This window comes from Sminthopsis crassicaudata, chromosome 4, assembly GCF_048593235.1.
Source record: "Sminthopsis crassicaudata isolate SCR6 chromosome 4, ASM4859323v1, whole genome shotgun sequence".
In the NCBI taxonomy this organism is placed as follows: Eukaryota; Metazoa; Chordata; class Mammalia; order Dasyuromorphia; family Dasyuridae; genus Sminthopsis; species Sminthopsis crassicaudata.
Window position 1 is genome coordinate 196317843 of NC_133620.1, and position 15148 is coordinate 196332990.

Consider the following 15148-nt stretch of genomic DNA (forward strand, 5'->3'; position numbering starts at 1 on the left):
GCCTCTTGCTGGCAGCCAGTGCCTCTCTGTGACAATTTTTTTTTTTCTCTTGAGATCCTTCTTTCCAACAATATCTGCTAATCTCCAAAAGCCCTTGCTTCTCTCCTTTTCCCAATGTAGCTCCACCCACAGCATTATAGGGAAAATACTGGGGAATTCAGAGGATAAGCATCTGGCCCAAAGGAAATAGCTTTAACATACTTTGCTACTCACAAGGGGAGAAGAAGAACAGCTATTAATAGGACTGGGTAAGTATGTCCTCTCCATGACCATAGTAGGCAGTTTATGATAGGGATATCTATGCGTTGGTCAAAGGCCAGAATTCCTCAGGACTTGACCATATATACCATTTGAGACAAAGTGCCAGCATAATACCAATAGGAGACTGACCTATTTTCTATGTGACCAATAAAGTAAAAAGTATTTTAAAAATACCTATTGTGGAGCAAAGAATGAAAATCAGGGAAATAGAAATTTTAACCATAACAGTACTATTCCAACAAGATGAAAAGGAGAGCTGGAGCTGTACAGTTTCAAACCAGTTCTCACTGGTCGGCAAAAGGAAACGGGTTCTTATCATAGATGGCCCAGGTATTTTGAGGGTGTTCGGTTCATGTTCCTTCCTTCCTCCTTTCACCCCCAGAAGAGAGGTTGAAGGGGAAATAGGAAGGTTCAATTGACATCACAATATCTTAACTATATTTACTGCATACATAACTAGTAATTCTGGCACCAGGAGTTCAATTCATTAATTATGTATGTGGGGGACATGGGGGAAAACTGTGGAGACGGTCATTTCTATTTATCTAGATGAGATAGAGACAGAAAGCAAGGGAATTGAGGAGGTTGAAGACCTGGTAGGACAGGGTGTTTGAAGTTGAACTTGGTAACTGGGGCGGGAGAGAAATGAGTAGCTGAGAAAAGAATCCAGAAAGGCTCTTGAGCTGAGTATGGAAGGAAAACATGGATTCTAAGAAGAAATGCAGATATATTTCATCTGGGTTTCTTTCGTTTTTATTTTTTTAACCAAAGAAGTGAATTCAACTCTGGGAATTTTGGTGACCCTTAAAGTAATATAATTATATGATATGACTTATTAAGATCATATCGCGTGCTAGCTCTCTCCTTCCTTCCTTCTTTCCTTCCTTCCTTCCTTCTTTCCTTCCTTCCTTCCTTCCTTCCTTCCTTCCTTCCTTCCTTCCTTCCTTCCTTCCTTCCTTCCTTCCTTCCTTCCTTCCTTCCTTCCTTCCTTCCTTCCTTCCTTCCTTCCTTCCTTCCTTTCTTGGGGTTCAAGCTAGATTTCTTTCTTAAGAACGATGCCTTAAACTCAAATAACTCTGTCTCTCTTTGGTCAACAAAGGTCACAGGCTAAACCCATTTGATCTTTGTTTTGGTCTTGATTGTCTCAGAGTGGATGTTTTGTTGTTTTGGCTAGAAACCTAAAGGGTCTTCTCCTTCTAGATTCATTCATTTATAATTTTATGTCTGATTAGGTTAAAAAGGCTGTTATTTGCCTCATTTTCTCTTTTCTCTAGTCTTAATCACTGAATGGGTGTTGCCTCAGTCAAACTAAAGACTATGATTTAAAAAGTCCAAGATCTCCCACTTGATCCAGGGCCATCCCCAGTTGTCCTGATCTATATCTGGCAACTGAACCCAGATGCCTCTGGAGCGGAAAATGAGGCAGGTAACTTTGCACAGCCCTCCCTCCCTTAAATCCAACTCACTTGTATGTCCCATCATCACCTCTCTGATATCTTGGTCCTTTTTGAGAATGAAGGACAAACAATATCACATATTGTTACATCATATTATATAATAACACTATAAGATACTTTTGCAGATACTCAACAGCAACAACTATAGCTAACAATGTCACAGGTACTGTGTTAAACATTTACAATTATCTCATTTGATCCTTATAGCAATCCTGGGAGGCAGATGTTAGTATTATTCCCATTTTACAGATTAGAAAACTGAGGCAAAGGTAGATTTGCCAAGGGTCATACAGTTAAGCCTTGAGGCTTACTTTGAACTTGGGTTTTCCTAACTCTAGACCCACTTCAAAACCTAGCTGCCTCAACACAATTTCCAACATTTAATATGATAGGTTATGGTTTATTAACCATAGCAGTTATTAACTGCTTTCTTCATAACACCCTTGTGAGGTGGGTTAAATAAGTATTTTTAACCACATTTTACAATCAAAGGAAACTGAAGTTCTGAGGTGTTATTTGTGCAAAGTCACTCATCGAGTATGTTTTTGACTCAGGATTCAATGTCAAATCCTGAAACCCACCCCACTGAGCCACAGTCACCCAAAGCCCTATAATAGTCTGCCACCCTTGGAGTCAAACTTGATTCTATTTTAGCTATTCTAGGGCCTCTGTTCTCTGGTCCCTGAACAGTCCAAGTGACAAGGTCAGATCCTCTTAAAAGTCATTGTACTGTGGGTTTTGAAGAGGCACTCTTGTCTGTGGTTGCCCCAAATATGCCTTCCAAAATAAAAATCGAACAGATAAAAATCACACACTGTCTTGTCCCAATTATGGAGGCATACCTTTGAAACAGAAGTGAGAGAGAAGCATTTCTGCACCAGCTGATAAGATGAGAGGGCGGCTTACAGCTGAACTTCCTCTTTTCAGAAGGAAATGTACATTGAGGTTGTGACTTTTAGTCTTTGTTCTTTATGGAGACTTTTCTTTTTTTCAGAAAAGTCTTAAATTTACTTAACTTGACAGTAAATTATACTTTTCTGAAAATCCAGATAGCACTAAAAAAGGTCATAGGCATATATCTTGCAAAGTCAAGGCAGTTAGTGACAGAAAACTTTTCTCTGAAAATCTATGGAGGTCTTTACTGATGGAACGTTGAAATAAGTAGCCAAATTCTTTGTTCTCCAAGGTGGTTAGTACTTTGGGAAGTGTTTTAATCTTTGGATCAAAATGGTTCAGTTTCTGAAGACCTTCAATCTACAGTATGTCTAGATGGGACTCAGTAGAATAAAACTCCACATAACTCAGAGCAATATTGGTCTGCTCTCTCTCTACTGTCTGCCTCTTGCCTCTTCCTCCTCTCCTTCCTTCCCTTCTCTCTCTCTCTCTCTCTCTCTCTCTCTCTCTCTCTCTCTCTCTCTCTCTCTCTCTCTCTCTCTCTCTGTTTTTCTGTATTGATCTGTCTCTGTCTGTTCCTATCTGTCCCTCTCTCCTTCTCTCTCTCCCTTTCTTCCCTCTTTTCCTCTCTCTGTCTCTATCTCTATCTCTCTGTCTGTCTCTGTTTCTCTCTCTTCCCCTCCTCCAGCCCACTTTTTTCTTCTTTTTCCCCCTTTCCTCCCCCCCTTTCTTGTTCTCCTCCTCTTCTTTTCTGTGGTTATAGTTGAAAACTATCTTTGTATGTATTTGGAAAAACAAAAATAAAAATAAATCATTTTAAGCAAGTGAGTTGGATTAATCAGGTTAAAAATAAAATGTGTAAAGAAAAAATATGTGATTCAAGTGAAAACTGAACAAATAGGATATATATGTGTATATATATGTATGTATGTATATGTATATACACATATTAATCAGAGAAGGAGGTGCTTTTGAAAAACAGCATCACTACCTGATTGATATACATTGTACTTTCCCCTCCCTTATGTAAGGTATAATAATGATCCCTCTCTATCTTTGTCATTTTCTGTTTCTGTCTCTGTCTCCTTCCCTTCTCTCTTTCCTTTCAGTCACTCCCTCCCTGATATCCCCATCTCTTTGACTGGAAGAAGATCCTAAAAAATAGACTGCGTGTTCTGGCAATTATGATACTATAGCATTAGAAAAAAAACATTAAGATGTGTTGCAATGTTTAACCTATATCAAATTGTGGGAGGGCTGAGGGAAAGAGGGAGAAAAATTTCGAACACAAGATTTTACAAAGGTGAATGTTGAAAACTATCTTTGTATGTAGTTAGAAAAACAAAAAAAATTAAAAAATAAAAATAAATCAGATTAAGTAATGGTTAAAAAAATAAAATGTGTAAAGAAAAAAGATGTGATTCAAGTGAATACTGACACAAATAGGATATATATGTATATACGCATATAAGCATGTATGTATATTTGTACATATATATTAATCAGAGAAGGAGGGGCTTTTAAATTTTTTTTAAAAATCTACTTATTTATTTATTTGTTTGTTTGTTTATTTACAAGACATATGCATGGATAATTTTTCCAACATTGACAAAATCTTTTGTTCCAAAATTTTCCCTCCTTCTTCCCACCTCCTCCCCTGGCTGGCAGGTAGTCTAATACATGTTAAATATGTTGAAATACATGTTGAATTCAATATATATATATACATATTTATACAGTTATCTTGCATCACAAGAAAAATCATATCAAGAAGGAAGGAAAAGAAAAACTGAGAAAGAAAACAAAATGCAAGCAAATAACAACAGAGAGAGTGAGGAAACTATTTTGTGGTCCACACTCTGTTCCCAAGATTCTCTCTCTGGATGTAGATGGTTCTCTTCATCACTGAACAAGTGGAACTAGTTTGAATCATCTCATTGTTGAAGAGGACCACATCCATCAGAATTGATCATCATATAGTCTTCTTGTTGTTATGTATAATGATCTCCCAGTTCTGCTCATTTCACTCAGCATCAGTTTATGTAAGTCTCTCCAGGCCTCTGAAATCATCCTGTTGGTCATTTCTTACAGAACAATAATATTCCATAACATTCATATACCATAATTTATCCAGCCATTCTTCAACTGATGGGCATTCACTCAGTTTCCAGTTTCTGGCCACTACAAAGAGGGCTGCCACAAACATTCTTGCACATACAGGTCCCTTTCCCTCCTTTAAAATCTTTTTGAGATATAAGCCCAGTAGAAATATTGCTGGATCAAAGGGCAAGCATAATTTGATAACTTTTTGAGCATAGTTCCAAATTGCTTTCCAGAATGGTTCGATCTGTTCACAGTTTCACCAACAATGCATCAGTGTCCTAGTTTTCCCACATCCCTTCCAACATTTGTCATTATCTTTTCCTTTCATCTTAGCCAACCTGACAGGTGTGTTAGTGATATCTCAGATTTGTCTTAATTTGCATTTTTCTGATCAGTAGTGATTTGGAGTACTTTTTTTTTAATTATAGCTTTTTTATTGACAGAACATATGCATGAGTAATTTTTTTTTACAAGATTGTCCCTTGCACTCACTTCTGTTCCAACTTATCCCTTCCCTCCTTCCACCCCCTCCCCTAGATAGCAGGCAGTCTTATACATATTAAACATGTTAAAGTATATCCTAGATACAATATATGTGTGCAGATCTGTACAGTTTTCTTGTTGCACAGGAAGAATTGGATTCAGAAGGTAAAAATAACCTGGGAAGAAAAACAAAAATGCAAACAATTTACACTCATTTCCCAGTGTTCCTTCTCTGGGTGTAGCTGATTCTGACCATCACTGATCAATTGGAACTGAATTAGATCTTCTCTTTGTTGAATATATCCACTTCCATCAAAATACATCCTCATGCAATATTGTTGTTGAAGTGTATAATGATCTCCTGGTTCTTCTTATTTCACTCAGCATCAGTTGATGTAAGTTTCTCCAAGCCTCTCTGAAATCCTCCTGCTGGTCATTTCTTACAGAACAATAATATTCCATAACATTCATATACCATAATTTACCCAACCATTCTCCAATTGATGGGCATCCATTCATTTTCCAGTTTCTTGCCACTACAAAAAGGGCTGCCATAAACATTTTGGCACCTACTGTTCCCTTTCCCTTTTTTAGTATTTCTTTGGGATATAAGCTCAGTAGTAGCACTGCTGGATCAAAGAGTATGCACAGTTTGATATCTTTTGGGCATAATTCCAGATTGTTCTCCAAAATGGTTGGATTTATTCACAGCTCCACCAACAATGTATCAGTGTCCCAGTTTCCCCACATCCCCTCCAACCTTCATCATTATTTTTTCCTGTCATCTTAGCCAATCTGACAGGTGTGTAGTGGTATCTCAGAGTTGTCTTAATTTGCATTTCTCTGATCAATAGTGATTTGGAACACTCTTTCATATGAGTGGAAATAGTTTCAATTTCATCACCTGAAAATTGTCCTTTGACCATTTATCAACTGGAGAATGGTTTGATTTTTTATAAATTAGAGTCAGTTCTTTATATATATATTTGGAAATGAGGCCTTTATCAGAACCTTTAACATTTTTACAGTTTGTTACTTTTAATCTTGTTTGCATTAGGTTTTGTTTGTACAAAATCTTTTTAATTTGATGTAATCAAAATTTTCTATTTTGTGATCAATAATGATCTCTACTTCTTCTTTAGTCACAAATTCCTTCCTCCTTCAAATGCTTTTTCTGTATCTATTGGATAATCATATGGTTTTTGTTAATTTGGTTATTGATATAGTCATTTATGCTAATAGTTTTCCTAATATTGAACCAGACCTCCATTCCTGATATAAATCCTACTTTGTCATGGTGTATTTTCCTGGGGATGATTTTCTGTAATCTCTTTGCTAATATTTTATTTAAGATTTTTGCATCAATATTCATTAGGGAGATTGGTCTATAATTTTTTTCTTTCTTTTCATCCTACAGTACCATGTCTGTGTCATAAAAGGAATTTGGTAGGAGTCTTTCATTCTCTATTTTTTCAAAGAGTTTATATAGTATTGGAGCTAATTGTTCTTTAAATGTTTGGTAGAATTCACATGTAAATCCATCTGGTCCTGGTAATTTTTTTTTAGGGAGTTGATTAATAGCTTGTCCTATTTCTTTTTCTAAAAAGGGACTATTTAAGTAATTTATTTCCTCTTCTGTTAATCTGGGTAATCTATATTTTTGTAGGTATTTCTCCATTTCACTTAGGTTATCAAATTTATTGGCATAAAGTTGGGCAAAGTAACTTCTCATAATTGCTCTAATGTCCTCTTCATTGGTGGATAATTCTCCCTTTTCATTTTTGAGACAACAATTTGATTTTCCTCTTTCCTTTTTCTTTTTTTTCCTCTTTACTTTTTCTAATGAAATTAACTAAAAGTTCATCTACTTTGTTGGTTTTTTTTTTTTATAAAACCAACTCTTAGTTTCATTTATTAATTCAATAGTTTTTTTTTTTTTTTAGTTTCAGTTTTATTGATCTCTCTTTAATTTTTAGAATTTCAAGTTTGGTATTTGATTGGAAGTTTTAAATTTGTTCTCTTTCTAGCTTTTTTAGTTGTAAGCCCAATTCATTGATGTTTTATTTCTTTCTTTTATGCAAGTAAGCATCTAGAGATATAAAAATTTCCCCTTATTACCACTTTGGCTGTTTCCCTCAAATGTTGGTATGTTGTCTCATCATTGTCATTATCTTGGATGAAATTATTGATTGTGTCTATGATTTGCACATTCATTCTTTAGGATGAAATTATTAGGTTTCCAATTACTTTTTGCTCTATTTTCCCCTAGCCTTTTATTGAATGTAATTTTTATTGCACTGTGATCTGAAAAAAATGCATTTACTATTTCTGCCTTTTTGCATTTGATTTTGAGGTCTTTATGTCCTAATATATGGTCAATTTTTGTATAGGTTCCATGAACTGCCAAGAAGAAAATGTATTCCTTTCTGTCTCCATTCAATTTTCTCCAAAGATCTATCTTATCTAGCTTTTCTAGTATTCTATTTACCTCTTTAACTTCTTTCTTATTTATTTTGTGATTTGATTTATCTAGTTCTGAGAGAGCAAGATTGAGATCTCCCACTATTATAGTTTTGCTATCTATTTCTTCTTGCAACTCTCTTAACTTCTCCTTTAGGAATTTAGATGCTATGCCACTTAGTGCATATATGTTTAATATTGATATTGCTTCATTATCTATAATACCCTTTAGCAAGATATAGTTTCTTCCCTTATCTCTTTTAATTAGATCAATTTTTGCTTTTGTTTGATCTGAGATCAGGATGGCTACCCTTGGTTTTTTTTATTTCACCTGAAACATAATACATTTTGCTCCATCCTTTTACCTTTACTCTGTATGTATCGCTCTGCTTTAAATGTGTTTGTTATAAACAACATATTATAGGATTCTGACTTTTAAGACAGTCTAATACCTGCTTATGTTTTATGAGAGAGTTCACCTCATTCACATTTACAGTTAAAACTACTAATTCTGTATTTCCTGCCATCTTATTAACCCCAAATTATACATTTCTCTTTCCTTTTCCCCTTTCCATCCTCCCCAGTATTTTACTTATGAACACTACTTGCCTCAAGCTGTCCTCCCCCTTTCAAGACCCTCCCCCTTTTGAGACCTTCTCCCTTTCTTATAACTTTCCCCTACTACTTCTCTTTTCCCTTCTTTTTAGCCTACCCCTTCCCTTTTTGTCTTTTGCCCTCCCACTTTTCTATAAGGTGAGAGAAGTTTCTCAGTGAAACCAAATATATCTAATTATTTTTTGAGCCAAATTTGATGAAAGTAAAATTCACACAATATTCATCATTCTTCCTTCTTTCCCTCAATTATGTTTTTTTGCCTCTTCCTGAGATGTAATTTCCCTCATTTTACCTTCACTTTCCCAGTTTTTCTGTTATAATCCCCTTTCCACTTCTAGTTTCTTTTTTATATTATAACAGTAAAATCAGATTATAAATATATAAATATATACCCATAACAGAAATAGTTGTCAGATGTTTTTTGTTTTCTTTTTACCTTTTTATGATTCTCTTGAGTTCTATATTTGGAGGCCAAATTTTTGTTTAGCTCTGGTCTTTTCATTAAAAATAAATGGAATTCATCAGTTTCATTGAGTGTCCATCTTCTTCCCTGAAAGAAAATGCTCAATTTAGCAGGGTAATTTATTATTGGCTGTATTCCAAGTTCCTTTGACTTTTGGAATATCAGATTACAAGGAGGTGCTTTTTAAAAACATCATCATTACGTGTTTGACATACATGTTAGGAATAAGAATGAAAGCATATCCTAAGACCTATATTATTTTAGTCAGTTGACTTTATGTCACTCAAAAAGATAATATTGTATTGTGGAGAGAGTCCATCTCTCTGAAAAAATCATCTGCTGTGCTTCATTTTGCTCATCAGTAAAAGAAAGATAATAATACTTGTATTATTGACTTCACCTCCAAGATTTCTTGGTAAAGAAGGCATTTTGGGTGCTTGGAGGTTTATTAGGAGCAACATATCAGGAAAGTCAGGAAGATGCATATTAAGCTGTGTGACTTTGTTTTATTTTTTATTTTATTTATTTATTTTTGCTGAGGCAATTGGGGTTAAGTGACTTGCCCAGGGTCACACAGCAAGGGAATGTTAAGTTTCTGAGATCACATTTGAACTCAGGTCCTCCTGACTTCAGGGCTGGTGCTCTATCTACTGTGCCACTTAGCTGCCCCCAAGCTGTGTGACTTTGGACAAAATACTTTATCTCTCTAAACTGATTTCACAAGTCAAGATGGTGGTTTCTCATGAGGTGAGAACATTCTCTGAAACTATTCTGAAGAACTTATGATTAAAAATGCCATCCAAACCCAGAGAAAAAACTGATTATGTCTGAATACAAATTGAAACATACTTTTAAAATAAACTTTATGGGGTGGCTAGGTGACACAGTGGTTAGAGTACTAGCTCTGAAGTCATGAGGAACTGAGTTCAAATCTAGCCTCAGACACTTAACACTTCCTAGCTATGTGACCCTGGGAAAGTCACTTAATCCCAATTACCTCAGCAAAAATAAATAAAAATAAAATAAACTTTATTTTTCTTGAGGTTGTGTGTGTGTATATATGTTTGTCTGTGTGTCTGAGAAAGAGAAAGACAGAGACAGAGGGGGGAAGTGAGAGAGAGAGAGAGAGAGAGAGAGAGAGAGAGAGAGAGAGAGAGAGAGAGAGAGAGATATTTTTCTTTTTTGCAACATGACTTTTATGGAAATGTTTTGCATAACTTCATATATGCCTTCTCAATGGGGCAGGGGAGGAAGGGAGAGAATCAGGAACTCACAGTTTTAAAAACAAATGTGAAAAAACCTGTTTTACATGTAACTGGGGAAATAAAAATATTAAATAAAGCACTAACACAAAAAGAAAACTTTCTTTGATAAAAAGAGCTAGCAGTGATGAAGACTTGGCCCTAATGTTGATTATCCAGAGGAAATAAGAATCACCAAGAATCACCAAGAGAATTTTATAAGTGTGACATTTGGGCTATTTTGAGTTCCAAGTTAATGGACATGTCTGTAGTTATCAGAGTACCTATAGATTTTGAATATTTTCTTTAATACTGGTTTAAAGGAATGCCTTCTCTGGGCTAACCTTCTCACTCTATACTTCATACTCATAGGTTAGGTCCCCAGAGAATAGCTGCTACCTCAGTTTTCTTTGCTATTATAACTCAAGAGTTCCAACCAAGTGAGCATTCCATGAATAATTAACAAGAAGGTATTATTAACATAGTAAAGGAATCTATTGAAATGGCATAGTAAGAATAGTAGCTATAAAACATTTCTCAAACAAAATGTTTTATTATTTATTAATATTTATTAAGCACTTTTGTGCCAGGCAATAAGACTGGGGCATAATACCCACAAATATCCACAGCATCTGGGGAGTTAGTGGACACAAGCTTAAGTAACAACAATCCTGAAGCACATATGTAAGCTAAAATATCTCATACCTCTTAGAATTGTAGATCTCCAGCACTCTGTCCACTGTGTCCCATGGCTGAGTGGGTTATATGTCTTCATTCCCAAAATTATACCTTTAACTGTTTCAAACAGACTCTTCCACTGCTTTGTGGACTGTTTGAACAAATAGCTCTGTTGTTAGACACCATAACTAATGAAGAAAGAAGAAAGAGAAATCCCTTCTTCTCTTGTCCTTCTTTTCTTCCTTATTCTTCCTTGTCCTCTTTACTCATTTTCTGCCTTTCTCTTTCTTTTCCTTCCTTTCCTCCTTTTCCTCCTCTTTTGCTGACTCTTCTTCCTCATTCTCCACATTTCCCTCCATTTTCAAGCTAATTATTTTCCCCATTCTGATTTACTCAGAGGTGTTCACATAATTGAAAAGGATCACTGGGCATAAACACCTTTTGTAACATTAACAACCTCTTAGTTTTGTCATTTATCATTGTATTCCATGATTGCACTAACTATGCAGTAGGGATATAAGAACCATATTCCTTCCTTCCATATGTTAAACTTTAAGACTCTCTATGTCTATTGGCTTTTTCCCTACTGCCTACTAACATACTCATGTCACCCCAGTTCTTAAAAAATCAACAACCCTTACTTGGTCCTTCCATCCCTGCAATCACCTCTTCTGCTTTTGTAGTTAAATTCAAAAAGGCCAGCTACAATGGCTTCCACTTTCCTTCCTTTCACTTTCTTCTTAATTCCTTATAATCTGATTTCCCACATTATCCTCGAATTAAACTGTCATACATTAAAATTCTACTGCAGAAAGTACAACTCTGGTGGGCTGGTTGCATTGTTTGAGTACTGAATCGAGATCATTTTATGAAGAACTCACATAGGGCAAGCACTTACAAGGTGATCAGAAAAAACAATACAAGGACATTCTCAAGGTCTCTTTTTTTCTTCTTCTTTTAATTATTATAGCTTTTTATCTACAAAACATATGTATGGGTAATTTTCCAACATTGGCCCTTGCAAAACCTTCTGTTCCAAATTTTCCCTCCCTTCCCCCCACCCCCTCTCCTAGCTGGCAGGTAATCCAATACATGTTAAACGTGTTAAAGTATATGTTAATTCCAATATATGTATACATACTTATAAAGTTATCTTGCTGCACAAGAAAAATCAGATCTAGAAAGAAGGAAAAAACCTGGGAAGGAAAACAAAAATGCAAACAAACAATAACAGAAAGAATGAAAATGCTATGTTGTGGTCCACACTCATTTCCCACAGTCCTCTCTCTGGGTGTAGATGATTCCTTGTTACTGAACAATTGGAAGTGGTTTGAATCATCTCATTGTTAAAGAAAGCTATGTCTATCAGAACAGATCATCCTATAGTCTTGTTTTTGCCATGTATAATGACCTCCTGGTCCTGCTCATTTCACTCAGCATCAGTTGATGTAAGTCTCTCCAAGCCTCTCTGAAATCCTCTTGGTGGTCATTTCTTATAGAACAATAATATTCCATAACATTAGTGTACCACAATTTGTTCTGCCATTATCCAGTTAATGAGCGTCCATTCAGTTTCCAGTTTCTAGCTACTACAAAAAGAGTTGCTGCTACAAACATTTTTGCACATGTGGGTTCCTTTCCCTTCTTTGAGATCTTTTTGGGATATAAGCCCAGTAGTAGCACTGTTGTACGAAAGATACACACAGTTTGATAACTTTTTGAACATAGTTCCAAATTGCTCTCGAGAATGGTATCTAGGAGGTGCAGTGGATAGAGCACCAGCCCTGAATTCAGGAGGCCCAGAATTCAAATCTGGTCTCAGATACTTAACACTTCCTAGCTGTGTGACCCTGGGCAAGTCACTTAACTCCAGCCTCAGGGGGGAAAAAAAAGAGAGAGAGAGAGAGAGAGAATGTTTGGATCCATTCACAACTCCACCAACAATGCATCAGTGTCCCTGTTTTCCCACATCGCCTCCAACATTGGTCATTATTCTTTCCTGTCATCTTAGCCAATATGACAGGTGTGTAGTGGTATCTCAGAGTAGTCTTAATTTGCATTTCTTTGATCAATAGTGAGTTAGAGCACCTTTTCATATAACTAGAAATAGTTTCAATTTCTTCTTCTGAAAATTGTCTGTTCATATTGTTTGACCATTTATCAGTTGGAAAATGGCTCGAACTATTATAAATTTGAGTCAATTCTCTATATATTTTGGAAATGGAACCTTTATCAGAACCTTTGAATGTAAAAATGTTTTCTCAGTTCATTGCTTCCTTTCTAATCTTGTCTGCATTAGTTTTGTTTGTACAAAACTTTTTAACTTAATATAATCAAAAATTTCTATTTTGTGATCAATAATGATCTCTAATTCTTCTTTGGTCACAAATTCCTTCCTCCTTCATAGGTCTGAGAAGTAAACTATCCTATGTTCTTCTAATTTGTTTATAATCTCATTCTTTATGTCTAGATCATGAACCCATTTTGATTTTATCTTGGTATATGGTGATAAGTGTGGGTCAATGTCTAGTTTCTGCAATACTAATTTCCAATTTTCCAAGCAGTTTTTGTCAAATAGTGAATTCTTATCCCAAAAGCTGGGGTCTTCCGGTTTGTCAAACACTAGATTGCTATAGTTATTAACTATTTCGTTGTATGAACCTAACCTATTTCACTAATTAACTACTCTTTTTCTTAGCCAGGACCAAATGGTGACTGCTGCTTTATAATATAGTTTTAGATCTAGTACAACTAGGCCACCTTCATTTGCTTTTTTTTTCCCATTAGTTCCCTTGAAATTCTTGATCTTGTTCTTCCAGATAAATTTTGTTGTTATTTTTTCTAAGTCAGTAAAATAATTTCTTGGGAATTTGATTGGTATAGCACTAAATAAATAGATTAGTTTAGGGAGTATTTTCTTCTTTATTTTATTCTCTCCACCTATGCAAGAGCATTTGATATTTTTTCCAGTTGTTTAGATCTGACTTCAAAGTCTCTCTTAAGAACTTTAGAACTGATGGTATGACACAAGAGACACTGGCACAGGATGGAGTGCCCTCATCAGAGAAGGTGCTGTGTTCTATGCACAAAGCAGAATTGAATGAGCTCAAAAGAAACATGAAATATGCAAAGTTGGAGATTCCACCCCAAATGTTCATAGGGACAATTTGTGCCCAATCTGTGGCAGAGTACTACGACCCCATATTAGTCTGAGCAGCCATAGTCAGACACATTGTAACTACTTTTCTTGATGATCTTGTCAATACCCATAGATTTAATTACTGTTAATGATTCTTAAATTTATCTCTCCTATTCTAGTGTTTCTGTTGACCCCCAATTTTGCATCTCTAATTGCCTTTCAGGCATCTCAAATTGGATGCCCAGCAGACATCTTAAATATGATTAGTCTAAGATGAAACTCATTATCTTTACTCCATACCCTACCTTACTTATTAGTGTGGAAGGCAATACCATCCTCCTGTCCCTCAGAGGACTCACAACCCAAATGTCACCAGTCTCCTCATATCTCTTACATCCCCTTCCCTGTCTAATCTGTGGCCAAGGCCTATCAATTTCACCTCTATAACATCTCTCAAGGGTCAATAAGATTAGGTGACTTGACCAATATTACTCAGTTAAAATGTATCAGAAGTGGATTTGTACCCAGATCTTTCTAGTTCCAAACCCAACAGTTAATAACTGAATGAATAAAAAAAGTATTAAGTATTATGTGTTATATGCTGTGGTAGGCTCTGGGGATACAACTTTTAAAAAGTATAAGAGCTTACACTCTAATCAAGGGAGACAATACATAATATAATTAGGTTATTATCTCATTTGAATTTCATAAAAATCCTATGAGATATGTGCATTTTATAGTTGAAAAAATTGAGGGAGATGGAATTTAAATGACTGTATCCAGTCACATTGCTTTGAAATTGTTTGATACAGAATTTGAATTAAATATCCTTCTGAATCTAGGTATAATATTCTATCTACTATAACTATGGCATCTACCTGCTCCCTCAAGGTAGGTAAGTTTGGTTATGGGGGTAGAGGGAAAAGCCTCAAATTCCTAAGGCTGCAGCAGGGCATGTAGCAGGGTTTAGGGAAATCTGGGGTGCATCAGGAAGCAAGATGGCAATGCCCAGGTATAGTAGGTAGCATGGTTGATGGTAGAGCCTGGACATCTTCATTTTCATGAGAATATTATAGCTCTGATATTAGCAATGCTCTTGGCAAGTGGGGGCCTAGGCGAGTGTCAATAGAAAGGGAAGATTCCTGGGTTTCTTCCTGAACATATTGGTGGGTCTCGCCAAGACCAGGATCCCTGTGCCACTTAGCCCTTCAGGCCCATTCTCCCCTTTCCAGGGGTGGTGGGCAACCTAGAGTGCTGAGAAGTTAAATATGACTTTCCCAGAGTTACACTGCCAGTGTGTGCCAGAGGAAGGCCTTGAATTCAGGTCTTAGATCCAAGTCCAGCTCTCCGATGA

The 15148-nt window shown here is 35.9% G+C and overlaps 1 long non-coding RNA gene across 1 annotated transcript; it reads right to left on the minus strand.

Annotated features, from left to right (window-relative positions):
* Positions 1–4167: 4167 nt before the first annotated feature.
* LOC141541214 (uncharacterized) lies at positions 4168–10954 on the minus strand. Its single transcript, XR_012481691.1, has 3 exons — positions 10683–10954; positions 8710–8823; positions 4168–5374 (listed from the first exon to the last, which is right to left on the minus strand). It is a non-coding gene; the product is annotated as an uncharacterized LOC141541214 (long non-coding RNA).
* Positions 10955–15148: the final 4194 nt, after the last annotated feature.